General features: G+C 44.5%; 1 protein-coding gene across 1 annotated transcript in view; it reads right to left on the minus strand.

Moving 5' to 3' along the window:
* rftn1b (raftlin, lipid raft linker 1b) overlaps window positions 1–13,188 on the minus strand; it is a gene marked incomplete at its 3' end in the record, with an annotated part of 116,001 nt that overhangs the window by 19,051 nt on the left and 83,762 nt on the right. The window lies entirely within an intron of this gene.

Raw genomic sequence — 13,188 nt, forward strand, 5'->3', positions numbered from 1 at the left:
AGGATGGAGAGTGTGTGGCCGCAAACCCTCCAGGCCTTCCATAACCCCCCCCCCCCCCCTCTCTCTGTCACACACGCACGCTATATATTATATGCACAGCACAGCACAGTACAGCCAGCAGCATGGGTCATTTATTGTATATGAGCATTGCTCACAACATTATGGAGAGTGAAAGAAGCAGGTAGTCTCCCTCTGGGGGGGACGGAGTGAGACCCTAAGCTGGATGTGTGGACAGATATTTGGGATGGGAAATGTGGTTGCAGACTTAACGATACCAATCCGACCGCCATTAAAGAATATAAAAGCTTGCGGCTAAGCCCGTGCAATACACCCTAAAAAAGCTTAAACGAAGCGATATAGCACAACAAGGCGTCGACGCTGACACCACAGGCCACCGTTGAGATTGCAACGAGGCCGACCCAATAGATCCTCATAAGCTTCCGTTTCATTGGAGGCTCGGAGGCGAACAATCACGGGATTGGCATCCGAGGCAGGCAGGCAGAGACCCCGGGCTCCGCGCCCGCTCCACCCAATGTCTCTTTTGAAGTACAGTGCACATTACGTGCACATGCTCGCACGCACGCACGCACACCCACACACATACACACACACACAGACATAATGCAATGCCCAGTCCAGGCTGCTTTCCGGCTGGCCTGAGTGCTTTCTCATTACTCCGGCACCATTTACACACTAATACGGTTTGCCGGGGCCCAGGCAGCACCGTGAGACACCATTTCATTACTGGGCCCTAATAATAGGGGGATTGAGGGGTGGCTGGAGAGCCTTGGCTGGGGGAGAGAGAGAGAGAGCAGGGGCGTCACAAGGTGGGGGGGAAAGTGGGACTGAGTTACTAGGGCCCAAGGTGGAGGGGCCTTCATGATTTTATACTTTAGCTATTGAAAAATAGCAGATATACAAGCTCACAGCGCGGCACTCTGTGAATATATGTGTTTTTTTATATATATATTTTGGGGGCTTTTTCTGCCTGTATTGATAGGTGTACAGGAAACTGGGAGAGAGAGGGGGGGGGGGGGGGGGGGCGACACGCAGCAAATGTCGTCAGAATCGGGACTCGAACCTGCGATGCTGCAAGTGCTGCATTACCAGCCTAAGTGCCTGGACCACTACCCTGTGGCCCATATATATGTATTTTTGAGCGGTGGTCACAACGCTCCTATACGTGGCCGTGTGTGTGGGTCTGTCTGTCTGTCTGTCTCCGTGTCTGTATGTAGCCTACAGTACCTTTTGTGACCACACATGTTAAGGGAGGGGCGCTGTTGTTCAGGCCAGGCCAGGCCAGGCCAGGCCAGGCCAGGCCACGCACGCACGCACGCACGCACGCACGCACGCACGCACGCACGCACGCACGCACGCACGCACGCACGCACGCACGCACGCACGCACGCACGCACGCACGCACGCACGCACGCACGCACGCACGCACGCACGCACGCACGCACGCACGCACGCACGCACGCACGCACGCACGCACGCACGCACGCACGCACGCACGCACGCACGCACGCACGCACACACACACACACACACACACACACACACACACACACACACACACACACACACACACACACACACACACACACACACACACACACACACACACACACACACAACCGCTCACTTCAAACTTGGGTTTGATTTTTAAGGGAACATTTGGTCCCTGGAACTAAATATTTTGAGATGGGGGTCCGTGGCCAAATACATATCATTTTGGGGGTCCTTCACATGAAAACGTTTGAGCATCACTGACATAGAAACACAGGTTTTTCACGCTTTAAAAAAAATAGCAGATCTGCAAGCTCGGGAGCTTGTATATCTGCTATTTTTCAATAGCTAAAGCACAAAATAACACAGTGAATCCTTGTACCCAGGGCCCAGAATTTGGTGCGACACCCCTGAGAGAGAGAGCAGACGTGATAAAGAAAGAAGAGAGGACGAGAGATGCATGGTGAGAGTGAAGGGTGCAGAATGAGAGAAAGAGAGAGAGAGAGTGAGAGGGAGAGGGGAGCTGAGTGAGAATGAGAGATAGAGAGAGATGAAGAGAAGAACGGGGAGAACGGACAGGCTCCTTTATTCCTTCTCCCAGAAAACCCCATTAGGCTGTGAGAGTGCTCAATGGAAGACATCTTTCTGCCGTCTCTTAGCTCTTTCACGTACAGACATTGTCGTTGTTCACCCAAACCCCCCCCCCCCCCCACACACACACACACACACACAGTACCTCATTCATTACCCATCCCTGGAACGCGCCGCGATGCGACGCGTTGTGAGCTTGTAGATCTGCTATTTTCAAACATTTTGTGCTTTTACTTTTGGTACTTTAAGTACATTTTGATGCCAATACTTTCTTACTTGTACTCAAGTACATTTTGAATTCTGGACCTTTACTTGTTACTGATCATTTCTACATTGCAGTATTGATACTTTTAACTCAAGTAAAAAATGTGAATACTTTTTTCCACCACTGTTGTACCTCATTCATTACCCGTTCCTGCGCACCATGTAATTGAAAAGCCCTCTTGGAGACGTGCCGTTGTCCCACAGCTGCGGGCTCGCGCCGCACGGCAGAATCAGTCAGGTGAGACAGGCCGTTCTGTCTCTTTGCTTTAGTAGTGAACGGGCCTGTCTGTGGCTGTAACGCAGGCCGACACTCAGCAGACAGAGAGAGAGACGGAGGGATTGGATGAGACAGGGAGAAGGTTGCTCACAGGGCACACAGCGGGTGGGGTTGGGTGGGGGAGTTATGGTCCACACGAATAAACATTATCATCTGTTTATCTGCGACTGAGCACCGACTGGAGCAGTGCTTCTCAAACTTTTTCCACGTCAAGGACCCCCAAATTATTATGTATCTGGTTGCAGACCTACCATAGACCCCCCGGAACAAGATTTGTGTTGTTACAAAATATGTATAAAATGTATTTATTTTTATTTTTATTTTCAGAGAATAGCAGAGATGCATAAGCTCACAATGGGTCGCAGCAAACATGGAGAGTGACAGCAACAGGACCGAAAAAGGAATATGGCGACAAAGAGAGAGGACGGACATGGTGCCGCTGTACTAGAGCTAGATGGAGCAGCAGGGAGATTGTGAGTGACAGCCCAGTGACACTGAGCAGCTGAAATGACACAGAGAAGAGACAAAGCAGTGAGCACTTGACTCCAACGCTGACACACGGAAACACTGACACACAATTTAAGACACACTGGGACTGTAGTGATTTGTGTGTCAAAATGTGTTTGTGTATACTGTATACCTGTATACAGACAGACGGATACAATGGGTATTGCACGACTGGACACCACTGGTGACTATTCTGCCCAACTGACATCGGTCTAGTATACATATAAATTAGGATATTAAACGTCATGATTTGTTCCTCCCCTAAAACACAGGGGTTAAAGTTCTCCGTCCTGGGGACGGATTTCCGTCTTGAGGATTCCCTAGGGGCTATTTATGAGATCAGAGAAGATTCGCAAAAAAAGAAAAAAAGCTGAACCGTCTGCGCTAATTATAATAGCATCAGTTACTACTGTGGTGCGGTAGACTTGCTGGTGTGTCACGTAGTTCTAATTTAGATCAACTACTTCCTGTAGACTTAAAAATAAAACCAGTTGACGTGACTTGACTTGACATGATCAGATTATGCTAGGCTCTTATTTTGAAATCCGCCCTAGACTGAGAGGAAATGCCTCTGTAGCTACTTGTTGCTGCTATAAGCTAACTGTGACGATGCATGCTGCTGGATAAACAAAACAACACTTGGATTACTCGCAATAGTTTGGCTAAAGTTCATATTTATGATAGAAAACCATGCTCCTGTGGCTTAAACGATGTACACCGTTTGGAAGTTTGTTAAACTTTTTGGACCTACGCTGAATTCCAATAGATGAGTGGACTGGTGGAGTTATTATATCATGCTGTAAAGGAACGAGACGTCGCTCTGTCTGTAATGTAAGGATGGCTGTGTCAAAAGATGAAGTCACTGGAGTTTTACATGTAAACAGCAGGTAGGCTATACTATCTAAATATGTGTTTACAGGGGGCAGCAATAATTGACAATACGCGTTTGCTTCCTACAGTCTATGGTTTGCTTACGTTCTCTGCGTTAAAATAAGCAACGGAACACTTGTTATGTTTGCAAATCAGAGATTTGGGGGGATTTATTTGTCACGCACAAAAGTGATCCATACAGATGTATGAAATACTTCGGGGTGGTGTTTCATTGGTACCGAAAGCAACGTATTATGAGTGATTGGTGTTCACTGTTCATGGCAATAGGCGAGATTTCTCCACTGCATCGCAGTGTTTCTCTCATAACATTACCCACGTGTGGCATCGGTTCAGTCAGCGACAATAAGGCTCGGACGTGCTCAGTGCGGTCAAAAACAAATGGAGGTGACGGGAAAGCCATTCAGTTTTTTTTTGCTTTAACCCCTGTATCCATACAGATGCTAATTCAAAACTTCGGGGCAGTGTTTCATTTGGGACCGACGCAGCGTAGCCTATCTATCATGATTGGTGCGCACGGCTGTACTAGGCGGAGGTTTCTCCACTACGTGGGCAGTGTTTCTCTCATAACATTACCCACGTGTGGTGGTTCAGTCAGCGACAATATGGAGCGGTTGGTTTAGTTGTGAATGAAGATTCGTCTCGGACGTGCTTAGCACAGTCAAAAACAAATGGAGGTGGCCAGACTCTATACTAATGCAGCTAACTAACTGCAGTACTGTATAGCATCCCCACTTTGTTTTAACATGGGTGGATTGTATAGCTGTGGTTGGCTGGATGAAACGTTTGACACAGGAAAGCCATTTAGGTCCCTGTTTCTGTTGGGTGTGCAACAGAAAGCTATATGGCATCAACGGTAAAAAGACGCTTTTCAAACGGCGGCGCGGCGGTGCCGCGGGGGGGGGTGTTGGAAAAGAAATTTCCGTCTTGGGATTTTTTTTTGCTTTAACCCCTGCCAATATCATGATTATCAGGTATTATGATTATACTAGAAGGAAGATTTCTTTCCAAAAGAAGTGTACAGAAAGAGTTAAAATTAGGTTTTTATGTGGCCACACCCACCAGTTCATTAAGTATGCCTGGTTCTCATGGTGGGTGGTGACCCAGCTGAAGTTAGCCACACCCCCACAGTGTTGGGTGAATGGTAAAAGGGGATTATATGATGTCATTTTATCTGTGTTTTTGGATCAGCACTTTTGACCCACAAGTTGTCAGCCTCCAGGAAGAAACCCCAAATACAAAGGGAATACATAACTGCTCATAACAACCACACCAGGGGGTCTAATGAAGTACTGTCAACCTCCTAGACACATGAAAACCAGAAGAAGTACAAAACTATGGCACCGCCTCTTTAAAATTGGCCAATGGGAGTGCGGGCTGCTGGCCCACACAACAAATCACTATTTGTTGTGCAATCATAAATGAAATACCTGCCGTACTGTAAGAACACCTAAAAGGTTCTCCTCAGTCTGTCGCTGTATTAAAGGAGGCAGACAGACCACTTTCCCCCAACTGTTCCAGATCCACCAACCTCTGTTACATCTTTTTATCTCACCTCGTTTTAAATAGTCCCAAATCCCAAATAAAGCATTTATCACATTAGTATGTTTGTGTACGTGAGTGTGTGTGTGTGTGTGTGTGTGTGTGTGTGTGTGTGTGTGTGTGTGTGTGTGTGTGTGTGTGTGTGTGTGTGTGTGTGGGCTTGCAAAGCTATCTTTGTGGGGACCTCATGTCCAAAGATAGTACAATCCAGGGAAAAAAACATGTGGGGACAAATTAACTCTTACAGTGCCTATCCCGAACAAGTTCGGCTTTATTTCAATCCAATCCAATATTTTATTTGCTATTTTACTTACCCGAGCTGCTTGGAGCAACGTGGGTGGTCCTTGCTCGTCCAGCGCTAGCCAACGAGAGACACTAGATGGTCCGACGATTTATTCCATTGAAAATGGTTTAAAATAAAGTTTAGAGCCCCCCAAAAAAACCTCAATATATACTGTCGGCGGCGCGACGTATTCCAGGGTGCCTATCCCGAACTAGTTCGGGATATTTGTTATCCCGAACTAAGTATATATGTTATGTGTCGCATACATGGCTGCTGTGTCGCAAGACAAATTTCAGTGTGAACTGACAATAAAGTACTATATCATATCATATCATATCATATTTAATAAAATGAATTATTTAATCGGAGGCCTCAACGAAGCCCCGGTCTAAATTTCCATCCATGGCCGGGACTTAGACTCGGCCATCCACAGGCCGTAGTCGCGCTAACGGCCGCATCGCGCCGCCCACTCCAATGATAAATCACATCTTTAGACAGGATTTTCTCCGGATTGTGTTCCCAGACCCAAAGAAAAAGTTTTTTGCGACTGAAATAGCTTTAGATCGGGCTTCTAAATGGGTTAGCATTTTGGCTACGTGTCAGCTAGCTTCCTCCTCTCGTCACCCATAGCATTGGCTGGAGTGAAATCCCAAGGCACTTGGGACAGTGTCGACGGAAGCTAGAGCGAAGGTCTATGGAGACATTTCTGGCACTCTAGCGCCCCTTGTGGCCGGCGGCACTGTATGAGTTAATACGTCCCCACAAGGTCTTTAGGGGTTAGGTTAAGGGTTAGGGTTAGGGTTAAAATTAATGGAATGTCCCCACAAAGATAGTAGACTATGTGTAATGTCCCCACAAAGTAGCAATTGCAAACCTGTGTGTGTGTGTGTGTGTGTGTGTGTGTGTGTGTGTGTGTGTGTGTGTGTGTGTGTGTGTGTGTAAGGGGGGTGTGAGCAGTCACACACCAATATATCTGCTTGATGTCCGGTTGACCTCTGCCAGCCTGCAGTCATGTCTGCAGACATGATTTAAACATGTGTGCTTAGCACTGCCTCAGAGAAATGGAGACAGGCCTCTGACACCTTATCTATATTTCAAACGGGACAGTCGGCAATGCAGAGAGAAGGAGAGAGAGAGGGGGGGGGGAAGAAAGAAAGAAAGAAAGAAAGAAAGAAAGAAAGAAAGAAAGAAAGAAAGAAAGAAAGAGAGAGGAAGAGAGAGGAAGAGAGGGGGGGGGGGGATACAAAGAAAGAAAGAAAGAAAGAAAGAAAGAAAGAAAGAAAGAGAGGGAGAGAGAGATTTGTTTGGATTGGACAGTGCTCCCCCCCATAGAGTCTGAGGTCGGGGTAACCTGTGGGTTACCGGGCAGATTTCATCTCGTAGCTAAGGCTGTTTTAAGGAAGAGGTTGAATGGACACATACTGCAGGTGTGTCTGAGTGTCTCACCATTCTTACCATTGTTACTGTGACACCTGAATTCACTCCTAACAACATATACTGTATGCACATGGACAGTACACAGGAATGGATGCAAACACAGGCACGCACGCACGCACGCACGCACGCACGCACGCACGCACACAGTTCTATTTCCACGTGTTTGTCTCAGAGAGCATCGTTTCCCCGACACACACACACACACACACACACACACAAAAAGAAGAATCTTTTCTCAGCTAAAATAATACCTTATTGGAATTTCATATTCTGCAGATCCTTGACGCTCCCTCCTTTGGCTTTGCCCTGAATATAGAGAAGCAGCGAGGGCTGACTGTCATGCATATGAATAGCTCAATGTCTCACGGTCGGGGCTACAAATCCTCGCCGTGGGTGTGGAGATAGCTTAAGCTATACCCGAAAAACAAAGCCAAACTCCTTGTCAACACAATTTCTTTCAAATCAACAGCCCCCTCCTCCCCTCCCTAATCAACCAGCGCCCAAGTACGGGTGTTTGTTTTACACATCAGGACCATCCGTACACAGTGAAATCCTCAATGTCAATTTAACTTACATCAGTACACTCTCACAGCCACAAATGGATAAATAAAACACTGAAGATTTTTAATGTGCATGTATTTTATTGTCATAGGATTGTGCGTGCACTGTACTGTACTGTACTGTAGGCCTATGTGTGTACTCTAGTCATGCAGTGGTTCTGAAAGTGAGTTCCTTGATTGGGTTCCAAATGTACCCTTACAGGTCTACAACTCAACTCTGAGTGTACAAAATGGAACCAAATGCACCCATTCCATTTGTACATGCACTGTCAGAGTTATGGGGGTCCTTGAAATTAAAATGTTTGTGAGAACCATGCTCTGGTGACTGTGTGCAGTGTGTGACTGTGTTTGTGTGTGCACAGTGTGTGACTATGTGTTTGTGTGTCTTTAATGCATGTCTAATGACGCTGGGGCCTGTGTGCGTGCAGGAGGCTCTGTGAGTTCAGATTTGTAAACTCAATATCACTGTAATATCTATAATAACCAACCCCAATCCCTCCCTGTCCCCCAGCTATAGACATGCAGGGATATTAAACAGTCTGGGCAGCCTCTAAACATACATGTATCCATGCAGGTGCATGCACACACACACACACACAAGCACGCACGCACACACACACACACACACACACACACACACACACACACACACACACAGAACACAACACACTATGCATACAATAATCTCTTGTCCTGACTCCGGCTTTACCATGGAAACCCTTCATCAAGAGTAGGAGAGCATGTGGAGACTGCTTGTGTGCGTGCGTGCGTGCGTGCGTGCGTGCGTGCGTGCGTGCGCATAAGCGTGCATGCATGTTTGTGTGTGTGTGTGTGTGTGTGTGTGTGTGTGTGTGTGTGTGTGTGTGTGTGTGTGTGTGTGTGTGTGTGTGTGTGTGTGTTTCTGTGTCATGGAGCACATCAAACAGTCCATGGCCAGGCACAAAAGAGGTGACTTGTCATTTGGAAAAAGCGCTGGAGGAAAACCTGATGAATATATTGTATACTGTATGTACATTAGCAAATATCAAAGGTGGTTTGACTGTGAACCTCCACATTAATTATCACAATGCCAACAAAAACCAACACAAGAATGCCTTTTCATGCTTCGCACGACAATGCATATACTGACAGTTAACATTTTAAAAAGTGATTTATATGTGCTTGAAAAGGTGGAGAAATATTTACCACATACATAAAGTAGTGTATACATAATGTTCTCCATCATTATCAAAGAAGTGTGGAACATGTGGAAAGAAAAAACTGAATCAGAAAAATAAAAGATCTGAAGGCAATAGTGCATTAGAATGGTGGTTTACAAATGTTTTACTGTAGCTTGAGACCAAAACAAGAAATTTGATCTCTCCCTGAGTCCCCTGGACACAAACTAGTGAAAATAGCTACTGTACAAGCTCACAATGTGTCACGATGCCAAACAAAAACTTCAGTAATGAAGACCCCCAGGATCAGAGAACACTACACAACATCCAACAGGTTCTCACCCCCAAGGTGTCAGACACCTGACGCCCTGTCAAGTACGCGACCGCGTATTTCCCGGTGAACCTGTGCGCAAAGGTGGGGGCCGATGGGCAAGGAGGGTTGCGAGCTTATGACAAACAACTAAAATAAGACCTTAAAACCTGGCGAAAACAGTTGCGTGCATTAGCGGAAGATGACGATAAAGGAAATCATTAAATGGAAAACATTAAGTACCCTAATGCGTCGGGGGGGGGGGGGGGGGGGGGGCGCTTTGGTTATGCCTACTGCTTCAAGTGGGGGACGCTTTGGGTAAGCCCAGTGGTCTAAGAAGAAGGGAAAAAAAGGCATTCCCGAATTGGGATTCTAAACCGCTATGTAAGGGCTGCAACATCACAGCTCAAACCACATGACTGCAGGGCACAGGACAGCTACTGTAAGTACTGGTTCTCAATTTGATTCTCAATTTTGTTCGGACCACTGAGAACCCCCAGGGGGTCCCCAGCTAAATGGTTGATGCTATCGTTAGAAACCAAATGGACCTTTAACTGTAACCTGTAACTCTGCAAGTGTACAAATGGAAGCAAATGGATCCTTTTGTACGCAGAGTTAGATTAGCACTGAGCATTTTACAGTGTTGAGTGGAGTCCCAGAGATAAAAAGTATACCGGTATATATTATCAAATGGCCGCCCTAAAGCATATCAAACTTGAAATGATAAAGATTGAGACTCACGGCTGTAGAGCCTTGTAAAGCAGTAGGTGGTGGCAGCTACCTAAAGCCCAATTTATTCTTCATCATAATATAGTGTCACATGGGGAAAATAGTCGATTTACAAGATGGTACAAGTACCAAAGTCCTTGTAGATCTGCTAGAACTTCAACTTCAATGGAGCTCAAGTTGTGAGGATGTATAGATGTACCCCTTCTGAGTTAAAAAAAGGATAAGTAAATACTGGATTTGACTGTTTAGTGTTTTGTTGTTCTGGATTGCTGTCGCTGTTCTATGAATTTTAACTGGAAAAAGGCCCGCCTGCTTTTTGCAAGTGTGAATAAATGGAACAATAGAAGTCATATCAAAACAGACATCACGTCTTAGAAAGAAAAGAAAAAAACACCCACAAACACGCTATTCCTTGGAGACTGTGTACACATATTTGTCATTACATGACATACTGAAGTACATGTGGAGCATTAAGTCCTGGCCCCAGGCTGTTTAGCTGTCACTATGATTGTCCAATCAAAATAAGTGCCTCTTTCTCTGTCACTCCAGATCCTTTATTGCGTTGCTTTGCTGTCAAGCGTGTCCCTAATGTGTATGAGGTTGAGATGGTCTCCCGTGACGAAGAGAGCATCTCATCACACATTCAGCAATGGATTTCAAAGGCATCGCTAAATTTGTAGATGTGGATGATGGCTGCAGTTTGTAGGAATCGTGAGATGTGTTTCTGTTTGATGTAATTAGCTATTAATAACAAGTAGGACGATGCAGGAGATGTTTTACTTTGCACAGCACAATGTTCACCTACTGTATGTAACGTTACCTGCTTTGCGATCATTGGGTCACAGCCAACTGAATTGATTACTGTAGAGTGAAAATAGACAAAGATCCTTTGCACTTCACTCTAGACCTGCCATGTGCTTCCTTTTTTGTATTTCTAACATTTCTATCTCACGATCTTTGTAACCCATTTTTTCACCCAGTGCCAAGCTGTAATTCTGGGCACTACTCTCCCTCTGCCAACCTGGGGAGAGCAATTGACCGAGCTTGTGCTTCCTTCAGTGTACGAGGAGTCCAAGCTACTTCTTTTCACCTGACAGGGGGAGTTTCCCCGGTAGGACGTAGCGTGCGAAAGGAACGCATTATTCCAACCAGTTCCTTTATAAGAGAGCTGTCTGGCGCTTTTCATTGATGAATTACTAGATGATGTGTGTAAATGGTTTTGTAAGAAACCCCATAGTTTTCTATCTATACGTTTTTTTTTTAATCTGGTCTCGGTCTTGACTTGGTCTCGACCCCCGTTGGTCCCGGTCTCGACTCGGACTCGACCCCCTCCCGCACTCGGTCTTGACTTGGACTCGCTTTAGGTTGACTCGACTACAACACCTTGTACCATCATTTGTATTACTTTTGTTTTTTGTTTTTGTAACTATGTAATGGTGGAATTCTCATAGTATAATGTTTTAATTATTTGATAGGTGTGAATGTTTGGACGCCATTAAGAGTAGCTGCACTTGGGATTTGTAATAAACAATAAACTTAAAGGACAACTTTGTTTTTTTACAACAAGGGTTAATATTTTAGATTGTAATTAGAGAAAAGAAAAAGTGAGTGTTAAAATGTTTTTATTTGCTTTGTTCTATTGTTTTATTGCGTTTACCGTGCTAAAATGTGGGGCATGCGTACGGATGGGGGCAAGCGTACAAGTGGCTAAATACCGGTATGTCTTTTTAGACACAATAAGCCAGCAGTTTCTTTATTGCTATTTACAGTAACACTTCTAGCCCCCATAAGTCACATCCAACCATGAAAGGTTGTGTTGTATCTTGGGAATGGACTTATTCTGTGTAAAATGACATTTAGCCACTTGTACGCATGCCCCCAACCACTGAAATAAGAATCTCTAAAACAATAGAAAGAAGTAAATGAAATAATATTAACACTCATCTTTTATATTCTTTAATTACAATCTAAAATATGAACCCTTGTTGTAAAAAACTAAAGTTGTCCTTTAAACAGCAAATTAAATATCCTCGCTATCAGGTGGAAACTTGATCCAAAACTGTTACTTTTCAGAAATTGAAAAAAAGAGCAAATGGATCCAAATTGAGTTATTATTTAGTAGTCACATGCTTTTGTTAATAATTTTCATTGGTTAAATATTTATAAAACCCTCACTTATTCAAAAATAGGCGATTTACAAGCTCACAACATATACTGATGCGACGCATTGTGAGCTTGTAGAATGGCTATTTTTGCTATTCCTGCATGACACTGCAAGTAGTGCATTCATTTAGAAAAATACATAAATAAACATAATACATTGAAATATGGATATACAAGGTTTTTTCCCGACTGCAAAATATATTAGAATAGAAAGTTTTAATTATAATAATTCTCTTCATTACACCATTCTAGGGACATAAAATATGCAAGGAACCACAAATTTGTTATCAGGTTAATTATCTATGTTTCAGAATCTGTGAGGCGTACATTTTCAGCAATTAATGAATTATGACTCTTATTTACCTTGGCTGGGTTATTCACAGTTGTTGGAATTAAGCAACGCTGCCCCTGGGCCTGTGTGAGGACGTGCATGGTGCCGGGCGGAGGAACTAAACAACCCACACTGTGAACTCTTCGACCTCCAAAATCTAATTTCTCTTTCCAATGTGTGTTTCCCTCTACAGCTCTAAAATACACATTGATAACAAAATCCTTTCTACTTTTTCATCTCACTTAACGTTGGTACGACTGAAATGCATCTCTGCCATGCATAACCATCAGTGGTGGAAAAAATACACACATTCTTTGCTTAAGTAAAGTATCAATACTGCAACGTAGAAATACTCTTAAGTCTGGTATTCAAAATGTACTTGAATAAAAGTACAAAAGTATTGGTATCTAAATGTACTTAAAGTACCAAAAGTAAAAGTAGTCATTGTGAATGTCCCATTTCACAAGTTCAAAATGTACTAGTAAGACGCCTCAGGGCGACAAGCGACCTCACCCTAAAGGGCGAGGTCATGCCACAGTGATGTGGACATCAGGGATCTCCATATATGGGCAAAAATGGGATTGTTCCCCTGTCATCACAGGGATCTCCATATCTCCATACCGTATATGGGCATAAAAGG

Source organism: Nannobrachium achirus (assembly GCF_963921795.1).
Source record: "Nannobrachium achirus genome assembly, chromosome: 2".
Classification (NCBI taxonomy): Eukaryota; Metazoa; Chordata; class Actinopteri; order Myctophiformes; family Myctophidae; genus Nannobrachium; species Nannobrachium achirus.